Source organism: Macrobrachium nipponense, chromosome 15 (genome assembly GCF_015104395.2).
Source record: "Macrobrachium nipponense isolate FS-2020 chromosome 15, ASM1510439v2, whole genome shotgun sequence".
In the NCBI taxonomy this organism is placed as follows: domain Eukaryota; kingdom Metazoa; phylum Arthropoda; class Malacostraca; order Decapoda; family Palaemonidae; genus Macrobrachium; species Macrobrachium nipponense.
This window is the reverse complement of record NC_087208.1, coordinates 62039701-62055869: the sequence shown is the minus strand read 5'-3', so window position 1 is coordinate 62055869 and position 16169 is coordinate 62039701. Positions and strand designations below refer to the sequence as shown.

At 37.2% G+C, this 16169-nt stretch overlaps 1 long non-coding RNA gene across 2 annotated transcripts; it reads right to left on the bottom strand.

Annotated features, from left to right (window-relative positions):
- Positions 1 to 2618: 2618 nt before the first annotated feature.
- LOC135226883 (uncharacterized) lies at positions 2619 to 13106 on the bottom strand. Of its 2 annotated transcripts, none has more exons than XR_010317304.1 (3): positions 12996 to 13106; positions 5659 to 5798; positions 2619 to 2845 (listed from the first exon to the last, which is right to left on the bottom strand). It is a non-coding gene; the product is annotated as an uncharacterized LOC135226883 (long non-coding RNA). The 2 variants fall into 2 exon arrangements; XR_010317303.1 differs by having other exon boundaries at positions 13028 to 13105.
- Between the last annotated feature and the right edge of the window lie 3063 nt (positions 13107 to 16169).

Genomic DNA, 16169 nt, shown 5'->3' with positions numbered 1-16169 from the left:
TAATTGACAGTTTAAGAGTTTCAAGGATGAAGTCTTGACAGTTTAGCTCATAGCAGAGGACTGCTGCTCATTTTTAGCTCAGAGTTAATTGTTTACAACTGAAGTCTCTAGTTATTCCCTGCAGAAGAAAAGTCTACAGAAAGGGCTCATCATCGAATTTAGGAACAAACTAGACAACAGGACCTTCAGGTCATTCAGTGCTACATATGGTATGGCAATAGGATGAGGTTATATGAAACTTCCACTTTGTTACCAATGCGGTACTCTTACCGCTTTCATTATGGTTATGGCAATAAAGAAAATAAGGGCAAATTAACATGAGAATATTAGGTACATTTAGAAAGTGGCTTGAAACGTCATTGTAATTTAAAAGTTAATGTATACAAAAAATCACGTCTTAAAGAACTGATTAGTCAAGGAGTATCTGGAACATTAAAACTTAAGGAATTCCCACTAAGACACTGCACTTCACCCAAAGTCCTACTAAGTCGCAGGCACCTTGTTGACTAGTATCGCGAACAACTAGCTCCGAGCAGTTAAACCTACCATATACAACCATATATTTAACCCAATTTAAGAACGGATCCCCTCAGACACTGTCCAGCTTGTCATACCAGTTTTTAAGTATCCAATGTATACCTGCCCCCGACACAGAGTCGCCACTCGCAGGCAATAGAGCATTTCCCAGCCTAACCTCACCCCCCACCTCGCCTTCAAGATCTCATCCCAGCAGAATACTTCATTCAACAAACACACATTCCTAAAAAAAAGAAAAACTAGTAGCATTACAAAGCACCAAATGTCTACATGACCTGGTGCTTATTGGATATTTCAATTCCAAGCCCCAAAGTACGTTCACTCACAACTAGTCTGTTGAGCATAAACCCACAAACACTACCATTTAAATTATACCATAGGGTTAAGCAAGACCCACTTATACGGGATTGAGCAGAGGTTAAGGTAGGCTTGCTCAGTCACCAGCCAGCGTGAAATTTCATGCCTCCTGTGTGTGGATGGTGCGCCGCTCAATAACTTACTACACTACTATTGATGCAATTACCCCATCTCCCGCTATTTCCATAAAACATTAGTCATGTCCAAGTAAGGACATTTGATATACGCCTATATATTTGAGCTCTGCTATATACAATGATACCTAACCTGAGATTTAGCCTCATTTATTTTCAAACAATTACACTTAACTCTTGATTTAACAGTATACTTATGTCCGTTTGAACCTATGTTTTGCAAAAAGTTCATATTCTACGACCAAACTAAGTTTAAAGGATTGGTGTACACTTTAATTGAGGGGTCCCCTAGAAATACTCTTAACATGCTATGAATATACCATACAACCCCAACCCTCCGTGCTAAGAGGACCAGAAACTGAAGCCACAGTGGTTGACACCTACAATCAGTCCTGTGGTGTTAACGACAAAAAACAAGCAAGCTTTTTCTCTGAACTGGCCCAAACCTAAAAACCATGTCTGAAATTAACGCTAAAATTAGTGATCTAAGCCAAGCCTTTAGTGTATCTGAAGGTTTTGAGTGGAGAGTTGGAAGGCAGTGTTTTACAAAGCAATTATTCCACTTAACACTAATGCAGGAGCTACGATAATCAGTAATTTTCCTTAGAAAGGCCTACTCTTAACCACAGCCTGAGCAGTGGTTCGCACTGCACTAAAAAAAACCCGGTCATTGTTCTACATAAGTTATTAGGAAAAGAACTCATGCAATGGTAGTTTATAATACAAACTAGAAACCAGTTTAAGCCCTTTGAATTATGAGCTTTATCAACTTCGGGCAGTAGACTGACATCTGCGCCATAAAAGCAAAGCCTAGTCTTTTAGCATCTTCATTAACGTAGCCAGGAATTCTTTTCTGAACTATTGCTAGTTTGAATTTTCTAGGCTTCGCATACCCCCTACTTTAAGCAGTTCTTACAGTCAACCGATCATCTAGAGCAGCTATAGAAAAGATTAGTTTCCTTGCAAGCATATTTTTTACTGGCATTGAGAAATAGGCCATAGCAACTACAAACTTCAAATGTCCGATTTACAAACTACATAAGCCCAATAATAGTCAATATAGTTAAGTCGTCACTTCTACCCTTCGACTTTAATCGTGGACTTCAAAAATCCTTTCTAAAATTATTATCTGGTCTTAGATTTTTCTCAAGGCTGTTCTTGGAACTTTGCGAGCCACAATTCTATTAATTTTTAAAACTAGCTGCTGATTAAACCACTAACTCCCAAAGCATGGCAGTTTGTCTGGTAAAATTAATTAATACATTTTAATTTCCTGCTTTACCTCTTCAATTTTCTACTGGTTTTTGCAGATTTTATCATATTCACTTTCAACGTTCAGCAACAAAGCACTAATTTTTCTGGGAGATAAGTTTAAAATTTTCTTATGAATATGTAATAGACAACGTTGAGTGCTCAGCGATAGAACGTATGAACACTGTCCAGTAAAAGTTACCAAATACTCTTTCAAAAGTTACTAAAGTTACCCTTATGTCGTCACTTATTTTCGAGTGTTAAGGTACCAACTTACACCTTGTGTCTTTTCTGAAGCTACATCGGCCAACACCAGATAAAGGACCACAAAATCCAATACAATTGTTAGTGTACTGTATTAATTCGTTTGAACAAGATTTTATTTACAAAATTCTTACTTTAATCAGTCTTAAAGTTTAAGAAACACGTAAAGTAGATCTTGGTCGATTCCTTGTTGAATATTCAGATAACTTTATAGAATAGTTCTTGCTGACGTCGTAACGAGGTGACGCCGTCAGATACCTCTTGCGACAGACTGCTCTGCTACTACATTCTGGTGTACAAATCTGAAAAATAAAATAAGTTACTCAGGAGGCACAGAGGACAACTAGAACGGCTACTTTGAAGGCTATAAGCCCTAACCAGTGTCAAGTAAACCGTTAAAACTAAGTATACCAGTTTAAAATCTTAAGAAACTTGTGTTCTAGAGATTGTAATGCAACCAAAAATTTATATTTAAAAGTAAACTAACAAATTAGAATGTCAGTTCACGTCATAGAAAATAACTAAATACTTTTAAGTTAATATTCAGAGTGAACAGACTTATGCCTATTCATTCTCCTCTACACGTTAAATCAGCCTCAACCAAACCATTCCTATAAATCAGGAGATATCGCCCTGAACACAGTAACAAAAGCCAGTACACTGGCGCAAATCCAGGAAGAGTTCATACGGACTTTAGAAATTACAAAGCTAAGAATTTACAAAACCAATAATGAACAAGTTTCCCAACAGGACTGCATTCGTTGTTAAACACCTAACCACATCCACCTAAACTGACAGCTCTGCGTACATGCTCAATAGCGTTGTTTAGCAAGCTAAAGCTAATTACGAATCTACCACCTCTGAGGACCTAAGTTTATACACTTAGTTTTGTTGTTAAGCAAGGCTTCAATATCAATCTTGTAATCTGTGCCAATTAATTTTTTTCCGCTATATATGAGCCTTACAATAATATCTGAATTACAAATACTGTAGGAACTGTCAATTACCCAGAAACTTTGAAGCCTACATGGCAAATAATTCAGAAGTAAAACTGCACACAAATATAAGCATACTCAGTAAATACGGAGCCACTAACTTCATCTACGTTCAAATGGATAATTAGCAAGCACAACCAAGTATGCAACTGACGTCAATCACGAAGTTTGATTTTTTAAAAACTATCCTCCAATTCTATTAGTTACATATCACTGATCTCCAACCAACTAAATGATTAAATTCTATGAAGCACACAATGGGGTACTTGGCATGGTACTAGTCTGATTAACTCATTAACGAGTAACGCAGACTGGTCGCAGATTATCCCACTGACACCAAACGCAGAACAGCCGTACATACCTCTATTAACACTTAATTTTTAAGCTTAAGAGGTACATTGCATGGGAAATTAATTTAAGCTTAAGAGGTACATTGCATGGGAAAAATTTTCCAGAGTATACAGATGACTTGTGTTATGATCAAGCTATTTTGATGCAGTGCAAGAACTGCTCAGCCAAACAAGCTAGATGTTTGGAGAAAAAATTGAAGAGCAAACCTATATATAAAAAACTGGAAATACCCCCCAAACACTTAGTGCAGCACAGTGATATGTTAAAACGCTAAAACTAAACTAAGACAGTCACATTTTATACTACCATACACAACATTCATTACTCATTACCTCACCTTAAATACCTTAAATATTTGTTCCATATAGTCATGAATACACATTGAAACCGCCGGGCAGAAGAGGCAGTTCCAAAATTATTAAAAGGTCTTGCCAAGTCATATTTTGGGGGTTTTTGTTCAATGTATGGAAGATTAGTTTAGATTCCATGTAATTTTTTGTCTACAACCAGTCTAGGCTTGAGCAGAGACTTCTCCCAAGCCTGTATTTAACAGCATTAGGTACGCCAACCTAATCACTCATCACAAAAACATTCACACAACATTCCAACACCCTTGAGGAGTCAGTTTCAATGTAGTGTCAACAATGTTCAAAATACAAAGCATGTTCGTATTGCATTTTTCTACATTTCATACTGCTGTCAGCCAACTTCAAACTGACGAATTACAAAGTATGTGAACAAAAATTAAAAATACCAAGTGACACAGCAAACCTTGATGGGGCCAAGTAGAAAAGTAGAAGTTGGGTTTAGCATATCAATCAGCTATGTAAGCCAGTTTTAAATTAAGCTTAAAACCGATAATGAAGTAAAACAAACCACCCTCTGAATGTAGCCTACTGTCAGCAACGTCGCCACTGAATAGTACAGTTCAGGACTAAAAACAATGGAATGTTTAGTTACTCTAAATATATAACTTAGAGCTCAAATATCAGTGAAGTAATTGAATCTAACCACCATTTCACCTTAATAAAATTTCCCATTCGTGAAACACTGTACCGCAATGGTACTAAAGTTCATCTTTGTACTAGAAGACCAAAAAAAATCTAGGTATGAAACATTTTAGTAGCAATACCCCCATTAGCCCACAAGAATTTCGGAAGTTGCAAAACTATGGCTACAATAAAAACCAAAGAATTTAATTTTGTATTTTCCCAAGGCCAGTTACCGTAAAACGTTTATAATTTCAATGCATCTTTAAAGGTACCGTTCCCCAGTCAAATATTTCTAATTGTTAAGTTTAAATCTTTACTCCTGTGGGTGTCAAATAAAATTACACCCAGGTTACCTACTAAAGTACTAATCCTTAGAAAATCGGGGCGAAACTGAAAATTTTGGCAGACTTGACATCCCAGGTACTATAATGTTACGTAGGCAATTACACCCTAAAAAGAATACGGATTCTAACACTTAGAACTTGCATTGCATCCTAGACTAAACTAATACCACCAAAGAAAAAACAGAATTGCTTCTATGAGCAAACAGAACTAATTGAAGGCTGCAAACTTAAACATCCATTCGGCGATGTATGGCAGTTTTGAAAATCCCACATGCAGTAAATGATTGAACATGTATGAGAGATTGTAAAAATATTACATTCTGAAAATCCAGGTTGTAAATTCACTTTGGTAGAATTCAGCATGTACTGTAAAATATTTTATATTTTCAACAAATAAAAAAAAATTAAGTTAAACACTATATAATATACATACCACTGGTAGTCCCAACATCTTGGGCTTCTTCTGACGGACGGTGTGGGGCTTGAAGTAGAATATGTTCCATATCCACTATACCCTGTCCGTCAGTAGTCTTCAGTGTCGCTGTCATCACTATCTCATCGAACTCAAGACTCCTGTAGGTGGAAGAAGGGTATTTCTACAGAAGCAATCCGCGGTGGCCTAGACTATGGCAATTTCAGTTTTCCTATGTTATTTTACCCACTGAACAAGAATTTAAAGTAATATTTATTCGGACGACTGTAATTAACCCCCAAGGGCCAGTACTAAACTGGTAATTCTTCAGAAGTAAGCCGCATCACCATTTTCTAAAAGAATTAACAATCCTTCATTTATTGGTGTTTTTTCAGTGAATCTTATCTTGTTTTCTTGAGGAAAAGTTATTTTAACCCCCTTTACCACCCAACAAGCTAGGGGGCCCCCAATAGGGAATCGGGAGTTTAGGGTGGGGAAATACCAGAAAGGAGTGCTTTGCAGCAGCAATAATTGGGAGCACCTACAGATTCGCGGGCCCACTCGACCGCAGACCGAAATCGGCAGAAGAACACCAAAACCAATATGGCAGCAATACCAAAACAACAACAAAATAGTAGGGAGCGACTACATATCAGCGACGATCGATTTATGTGCGCTGTCAGTAAAGCCGTGGCAGAACGCCGCTTCGCGCCTATTCCGCATATTTAAAGATTCTTGGCAAGCACAGCATTTACTAGCAAGAGGTAATGTTGCGCTGCGCGCGCTAGCCACAGGGGTTACAGTAAGGCTACTTACTGTGGCAGATCACACCTAAAGGCGTTCCTGTTGTAGTTTATCCGACAAATAGCTCCACTAAATTTTTTTGCTTTAGAATTAAATTGTCTCTCAGCATATTCAATCACAGCTTTACCACCACTAGACAAAATTCACCATAACCCACATTGCACTGCAAACAATCTGTAGGAAATTAAGGTCTGTCAAAATTAATGCCAGAAGGGCCAGCCACTGCCTCTGCCATAGCTACAGGAAGACAAATGCCGGTTTTTGCTTCATTATTCGAGTATTCAGTCAAACAAGGATACCAGTGGACACTTTGACAGTTAACTATTACTCCGCTGAAATGCTATTGAAACTTGGCTTTCGACTAAAGTAGTTCGTAATTGGTTATGTCACACCTCTCAGCCAATAAGGAGTAACTGGAACTGCTTTTGTTTGCGTAAGAAAGTTAAGAGGGCTCATTAAAAGTAAACATTACCGTAGAGGAAACACCTCTCCCGACTTAGGAAAAATTTGAGGCAAAAACTTAAGCTCATTTAATTCCACCCCGTTCAATCTCATATAATGACTATACTTATATTGCTTTTCATATGCTCTTTCCATGTAAGAGATTATTTTAATATCCAGTGCGGAGTGCTTCTGAAGTATTAGCTTTAGGACTGGCCCCTGGGGGTTAATTACAGTCGTCCGAATAAAAACTTAAAATTGTTCAGTAGGTAAAACTGCATAGAAAAACCGCAACTACCATAGTCTGGGCCGCTGTGGATAGGTACCCTAGATCTACCGGCACGGGCGCCAACCTGACCTTTTATACCACGCTACAGCGTTGATGTCATACGGGGTTGTGAAAGTGCGAATCTGTTTCCCCATAGGCTACAACGCAATTAGGAGGCCCACGGGATTCGCGGCGGAAAGAAAACTACGGCAAACAAAGCAGGTGACCCTAGCGCCTACCCTGCAGTAGTCACCGTGGGTCCCACGTGCAATGCCTGGAGCTATGTCAGGTGACAATTGGCGTGACCACCCAAGACTGAAAATTTCAAAACTGAAGCAGGCTACGGCGCCCTAGTGGGTGGAGCTTAGAGCCCGAACGACCCGTCACCGTACATTATACATATACGATTTAACGTGTGTTTTAAGTTACATTTACGGTTTACTGACGTAATCTGTTGCCAACTACCAATTTCCGCTCATGCATGAGCCTGCGTGCGTGCGTTGATACGTGAATGTGACCTTAGCGTAAGTGACCTAACTACTTAAACTAAAGAAAAATTAAACCCTGCAGCCCGACACCTTTAATCCAAGATTTACAAACCTAATTAAGTTAATTTTTAGTCAACGCAGAGAACTGAAACCTAAAACTGTACTGTCGGCCAAAAAACTTGTGGCAGAGTTTCATAATTTTTCGTTCACCTGCCTGACGCACGATTCATGCTTCATTTATCTATTTTTCTTTTCAAAAAAGGAAGAAATCATGTGTAATGACGTTAAAAACAGTCACTGATATCTTTAGAACATTATGTTATGTTATTGTGTAAAACTATTTTCCATATAGCAAAATTGACGTGAACGAAACTAAGTGATAAAAAACGTCATATCACAACCATAGATATACATTAACAAATAGATAGGAGACACCTATCACTAGTAGTATCGCATAAACAGTCCTTAAATTATCATTTCAATATTAAGTTCAAGGTAGTTGAATATTCCATTTGTTAAATTTTACAGAAAACATTGGAATCTCACAAAATGCTATAAAATTTAAAAACAAAAAGAAAAAAATTAACAGCGTGAACCAGGCGACCTCACTCTTGCTTTTGATATCATGTGCACGGGAATCTAATGTCAATGTGTCATTTATCGGTCTAAGAAACATCCCTCAATGAGCGAGAGTTATTGCACCTGCATTCGAGGGTTGCAAGTTTTTCCCTGTTGGAGAGATCAAGAAAGCTTAATAAAAAACAGAAGAAACAGAACCTACCAGATGAATAAAATTGTTAAAAAACGGCAAAATTTAGAACATGGCCTAGAGGTGGAACACCTCGAAGCACCACATGAGAGCAAGACAATACAGTAGTGTAAATGTTGCTGAGCAGCATTCATTTGTGAACTTTGAATTCTAGTGCCTCGTCACGACATTGCTTATGACTGGTGTCTGATGAAAACTTAAGATGGAGAGGAAGAGATTTTTAAATCTACTCTTGAAGTCTTTGGTAGTTGTCTAATGAATAAGTCTAATGAATAAGCAAACATATCTTTGATGAATGAGAGATTCAGTTAGGCTTACTCTTTTAGTTTTGTTTTTTATCGGTAGCCAGTGAATACCACGGATAGGGAGGGAAACTGTTTCAATGCTGCATGCAATTTTTCTTCAAAACCTAAAGAATACGTTTTAGTGGGAGATACTTTATTAAACATCGGCCTAATCGTTCCATCACTCCTATACGCCACCTCCGCTCTCTTCTAACATCTCAGGCGACTAGATCCGACTTCTCAGTTCTCACTACGAACTCCTCGTGAAAGCACCACTAATGATAACGGTTATTTAAAATTCCCCGCACCGACAACGGACGTCTTAAAATGCATGTTTATAAATTATTTTCTGTTCAAAGAAACTATCTTCATTCCACAAAATATGTGCATACACTCGTGTTACACCCTGAAGCCGTCAAAGAGCAACCCTTGATTAAAGGAGTAGGTTTTTCTTGAAAGAAAAAAAAAAACATATGAAATAGACTTAAACGAGAACGTCACCTTTCATATTTCTTATCCTTTCAGCTACTTATAATATGCTTATTGTAGTAGGTCTAGTAGGTATACATGTGAAACTAATTGAATTAATTTCTATTTAGAAGAAATGAATAGTTACAAAAAAATCAACCTAAGAAAGCTTTAAGGAAAGTAGCCTTTCTTAATGTATTCGTCAGTTTTGACTCCCACAGCTTTCCAAGGTGTCCAAATGAAACAGGATGATATGCAAGGAATTCGATAAAACATAAGACTGAATTAATATTCGTTGATTTTCTTATGATTGCTTTTTGATTTTGAATAGCTAGGTCTGAGTTAATTATGTTAAAGCAATTATGAAGGATAGAAGAAAGGCGAACATGGCTAATAAAACAAGAATAACGGGAATAGTCAAATCAAGCAGATTAATATATATGTATGTATGTATGTATGTATGTATGTATGTATGTATGTATGTATGATGTATGTGTATGTATGTATGTAGTATGTATGGTCGATTTAAATATTCATTAATATTACGTATCCGAGAAAGTATACTGCTGAAAATAGACCTAGGCAAATCATGTGGGAAAATCAGAAGTCCAATTTAGGCCCACTAAATGTGTCATGCAAATTATTTTATTGATCAAAGGACAAAATTAGTTTAACTAAACACAGTTTTCAAAGAATGTTAACGCCTTGATGTATTATTTATCGGCTGTAGGAGACTAAATGACAGCACCCAGTGCAGTACGATACGTTGAGTCAAGACTCTAGCGACAGCAAAGCCCAACCTCAAATCAAAATCTTCGGTATGCTGTCACGAAGTTAGAGTTGAGAATAAAATTAGAAATCGTGGACCCATCGGTAATATTTTCCCTTACTTTGCAAAATAATTATCTTTAATACATGGAATAAGTCTACTCAATTCTAATGTAATTTATTTCAAGTATAGCACCTTTGATAGGAAATGTTATTTATTGCGAAGTAAATAATCTGGCACCTGCATATGGCAATATGTCCATAACGAACAATGAATTAAGAAACTACGCCAATTCTTCGTTGGCCGTCTGTACATCTTACTAAAATCATAACAGAATATGGTATTATTTTACTTATGGACATTAATTGCTTTCAACATAAAAATTTAGGTTTTACTGTTTTATTGTGATGTGATTAATTGATTTTGAGGTTTATTTCCATCGCAAATGAATACTTATCCTTCCACCACCCCTCCCCCTATAGATAACAATCTGTGGGAACCACCTTGGAAAGCAGGGTTTTGGGTGGGGGAGACAAAGTAGGTAAAAACAGGGCAAAATGGAGGAAAAAAAAAAACTAAATATAACATTCAAACATAAAAATGGACCTATCCCTGGAGCACTTACAGATTCGCGGGCCCACTCGACCGCCGACTGAAATCGGGGGAAGAACACCAAAACCAATATGGCGGCGATAACAAAACTACAACAAATAAATTAGGGAGCGACTACATATCCGCGATGATCGATAAGGCAGTGGCGGAACGGCGCGTCGCGCCTTATCCGCATATTTAAAGATTCTTGGCAAGTTCAACATGTTCTGGCAAGAGGTAATGTTGCGCTGCGCGCACTAGCCACAGGGGTTACAGTAAGGCTACTTACTGTGGCGGATGGATTTGGGTGTCGCATCGCTTACGCCGACGTCCTTTCGTCCCTACAGAGTGATCACAACCAAAGGCGTTTCTGTTGTAGTCTATCCGACAAATAGCTCCACAACACTCACATTTTTTTTTTTGCTTTAGAATTAGATTATGTCTGACCATATTAAATCAACTTCTTTACCACCACTAGGCAAAATTATAAAATTCACCGTAACCCACATTGCACTGCAAACAATCGGTAGTAAATCGAAGGTCTGTCAAAATTAATGCCAGAAGGGCCAGCCACTACCTCTGCCATACCTACAGAAAGCCAAAATGCCGGTTTTTGCTTCATTATTCGAGTATTCAGTCAAACAATGGTATTATTACAGTTTCAACCAATATGGGAAATCTATTATATTGATATTTTTCCCGAGTAAAGCACGTGATAACAAACACTTCTTCAATACATTGTCGCTAATGCATACTTCGAGAAAAAAAAATATTTGTTTTTACCTCGAATTTTTCCTAGGTTGGGAGAGGAGTTTCCTCTACGGTAATGTTTACTCATTGAGCCCTCTAACTTACTTTCTTACGCAAACAAAAGCAGTTCCAGTTACTCATTATTGGCTGAGAGGTGTGACATAGTTATGACGTCATGGGTTTCATAACCAATTACGAACGACTTTAGTCGAAAACTAAGTTTCACTTGCATTTCAGCGGAGTAAAAAAGTTACCTGTCTAGTGTCCACTGGTATCCTTGTTTGACTGAATACTCTAATAATGAAGCAAAAAACTGCATTTTGTCTTCCTGTACCTATGGCAGAGGCAGTGGCTGGCCCTTCTGGCATTAATTTTGACAGACCTTCGATTTCCTACCGATTGTTTGCAGTGCAATGTGGTCGTCGGGTACCTGGCCACCTCCTACTTTAAGTAGCATGGCAGGGAACCTTGCAACGGCTTCAAGTTTTCCTCAAAGCAGCGGCACATCTTTTATCAACCAACAGTTTAAGGTAAGCTTCATTAATTTATAGAGTATATTATAATGGTGGTAGTATAACGATGTATACAGTAGTACCATCACTTTGCATTTGGTTTGATGGATGTTAAGTAGTGGCCTTAAGGGGGGGTCGCAGGGGGGGCGGGCCCCCCCCCCCCCCCGCGCTAGGCCTGGGTAGGGTACAGGGCCCTAGGTAAGGTTAGGTGGTTGTATTAGGTTCGGTAGTGCCCCGAAAATCACTTTTCTCCTCCTCCCCCCACCCAAAAACCCCGCTTCCCACTGGGATCCCCCATAATTGAAGTAGGTTTATGCTTAGATTGTGTGCAAGAGTAACTTAGTTTCTTTTTTATTCATTTCCTAATGTTTCTATGCGATTTGCAACACCAATCTGGTCGTTTTTTGCCGTTTTTCTTCGTTAATACTTGAAAAACGGGTGGGGCCTTCTCCTGGCCATTCACCTTTTTCTGGAAATACTAGTTTTTTTTTAACTCCAATTACACAGTAAATCTCTAAATCGGATGGTTTGCAGTCAAAATAAGTATTAAATCCGTTGGAACTACATTATTTCTGATGCAACAAATATATTTTTATTCCAGTTTTCCCATAATGGTTGAAACTAATTTTACCCAAACAAGGATACCACTGGACACTGGACAGGTAACTATTACTCAGCTATAATGCTAGTGAAACTTAGTTTTCGACTAAAGTCGTTCGTAATTGGTTATGAAACCCGTGACGTCATAACGATGTCACACCTCTCAGCCAAAAATGAGTAACTGGAACTGCTTTTGTTTGCGTAAGTTAGAGGGCTCATTAAAAGTAAACATTACCGTAGAGGAAACCTCTCCCGACTTAAGAAAAATTCGAGGTAAAGACTTGTTTTTTTTTTTTCTCTTAAGTATGCATTAGCGACAATGTTTTTTTTTTTTTTTCTCTAAGTATGCATTAGCGACAATAATGTATTGAGAAGAATGTTTTATTATCACTTCCTTAACATAGTGAACAAAGTTAAAATACGCTACGTTATTAATGTCCATAAATAAAATAATACCCAGAATTTATACAAGCTTAACACCTACACAGTACCAATACGGAATTACTTTCGTGATTCCTACTCAGGGGTTCAGTACAGTACAAGGCACATTTCATCTCTATACTCTATTCTTTGACCAAAACTAAACCCTAAAACTGAACATATTCACAGTTTACCTCAACAAAACTGAATAATCGCAGACACTAACCCTGAATCACTTCACGTCGCCAGCGCCGACATATGAACAGACCGTCGATTATTCTCTCACCTCAGAGGTAAAGGTAGCCGCTGCCGAAGGGATACCGCATTCATATACTTACACTTATTCTCAGTGCTTGCTCGTCCTTGTAACAAGTGGCTCCATCTACAGATTGGTTTCAAATTATCGTCGGTTGTTGCAGACAACGTAGATTTTTATTTTCAATGTTTTTGTTTAGAAACGTGTAACGTTCCGTGAAACTTTAACAATGTTCTTATCAATACATAATTCTATTGAGTTTCAAATGTAATTTTAATTGTCATAACGTATAACAGCGGAGATAAGAGATCTGTTCACTCCAGATATGCGCGAGTGTACTTTAACACTTTTTTTTACCTTCTTTGATAGGTTTATGTTACTGCAAAGTGGCAGGTTATATGTTACAAGAAATGTCCTTCAATAAAACATAAATGCCAACCCCTTCATGGTAATCTAATACTAATAAAGGACTGTCATTTCCTCAGTGACAGGTATTTGCTCGATCATTTTAGCCATGTCCTTTTATTATTATCAAGATGGGATTTGCTGTTTATTATTATCGATAATAGATATTAGGAATCGTAAAAAGCCACTTGGTTTTCATATTGGTGATAAATTTTAATCTGGAATTACCAGTTGCTGCTTTGTTTTGATGTTATTAGTTAAACCATTTTATGTAATTTTTGAAACTTTGTTTGCCCAGAGAATATTTATTTACAATAGTCTTCCATGAATTAGATCTCGTTTTCTATTATAGCACTGATTTTGTCTCATTTTCTATGATACCACTATGTGAATACGTAGTTTATGTTCATCCCGTTCAAGCATACTATGGTAAAGCATATTGCACTTGTACTTTGTAAAAATCCGGGCCATACAATTTACTTAGTATTAATGGTAAATAATTTCACTGCAACTGGCTTATTTAGTAATGCCATGGAGTCAGAAATAACTGATGGGTTTCAGATGCTTCCGTAGTCTTTGCAATGTCCTCAACTCAATTCTATTGTTTCACGTAATATAGCTTACATTAATATTCTGTATTACAAGTAATATTACGCTACAATATATTATGTCACATTACTTCTATTACAAGTAATGTAATTTAGAAGTTATATTATTAATAGTATTCCTTTATTTGATATTTTCTTGTATTTACAAAATTTTATGTTTCCATATGTCCTTGTTTTTAACATTATTGGAGGTCTTCATTTAGTATTAGTAGAAAAACTTATTATTACTCCCTATGCTAATGATCTTCAAGTTGTTACAGCAGAGTTATTGTATATTACAAAGTTATTAATTCATTGGAATGTGGCTATACCGCACTATAGCACTGTCATGTATAGTACGATTACAACTGCAATATACTGATGTGATCATGCAATAGCATTATGTCTTCCTATTTTGTATTTTAGTAATGTTATCATAACAAGCAATAACAATAAAGACTTTCAATTAGGAATTAGCTGTGATAACCTATGAGGCATAAGAAACATTATTGCTGCAATGCTTCAGATTATGTTTGCAATATATATATATATATATATATATATATATATATATATATATATATATATATGACTGGTAAAAATGTCCTGTTATACCAGAATTCCATTTAATGAAAGGAGCCCATAAAAACACCAAATTACAGAGAGAAAAACTATATTTCAGAGACTGCTGTCTCCCTCTTCTGGTAGATGAACGAGAAAAGTTACAGAAAAGGTGGTATATATACCAAGATATCCATCCACAAGTAAGCCAATTTAGGTCACTCCCACTGATAATCTTCCTTTAATCTTCTTAAACGTCAGTTGAATAAAAACCTGGTCGATGATATCTGAGTCCCATGCTCCCTTTGAGATATTCATTACCTGCCTCTCTTTGATAAGGGCCGATTCCATCATTTGACTCTTGTACAGTCAGTTGCTGCCATAAATTATATGTGACAAAATCCAGTTTATACTATGGTTATGTTCATTTATATGGCTGAAAATAGCTGAGTTCTGTTGGCCATACCTAACTGACCTTTTGTGCTGTATTAATCTCTGGAGAAGTGATTTTCCCGTAAATCCGATGTAAGATTGGTCACAGTCCAGGCTTGTGATGCCAGATAACTCTCAATCAATCATCACAGTCCAGGCATGGGATTTTGTAAACGCCTGTGTCCTTGGGGGATGTCTTTTGTTAGACGTTAATCAGGGATTTGGCTAAAGTATTTGGGTAAGTAAATGCAAAAGGGTTAGATTTCCCGAGGGTCTGGGTCACCGTCTTAATCCTGTCCAGGTGTAGAATTTTAATTTTAATTTTATTGTAGGGTGTGTCTCTGGTCTTGTCTTGAGGGGGTCGGTAGAAAATCACGTTTGCTTTGTGAATTGCTTTCTCAGTTATATGGTCAGGATACCTTAAAGACGAAAACTGTTTATGAATGAGTTCAAATTCTTTTTCCAGGAAATCTGGAGAACAAATTCGTGAGGCTCTTAAGAATGGGTTGCTGGCTACGCCTATCTTGATAGGAATGTCATGATAGCTGAAGTAGTGAATGTATGAAAGTGAAAACGTTGGTTTTCTGTATATGGTAAATTTGTATTCTGTCGTGTGTCTGATTATTAAAACATCAAGAAAGGGGATTTTGTTGTCTGTTTCCCATTCAACTTTAAATTTGATGCTGGGCACTAATGAATGGGAAACAGACAACAAAATCCCCTTTCTTGATGTTTTAATAATCAGAGACGACAGAATGCAAATTTACTATCTTTCAGAAAACCAAGTTCTCACTTTCATACATTCACTACCTCAGCTATCATGACATTCCTATCAAGATAGGCGTAGCCAGTAACCTATTCTTAAGAGCCTTATGACTTTGCTCTCCAGATTTCCTGGAAAAAGAATTTGAACTAATTCATAAACAGTTTTCGTCTTTAAGGTATCCTGACCATATAATTGAGAAAGCAATTCACAAAGCAAACGTGATTTTCTACCAACCCCCTCAAGACAAGACCAGAGACACACCCAACAATAACATTAAAATTAAAATTCCACACCTGGACAGGATTAAGACCAGAGACACACCCAACAATAAAATTAAAATTAAAATTCCACACCTGGACAG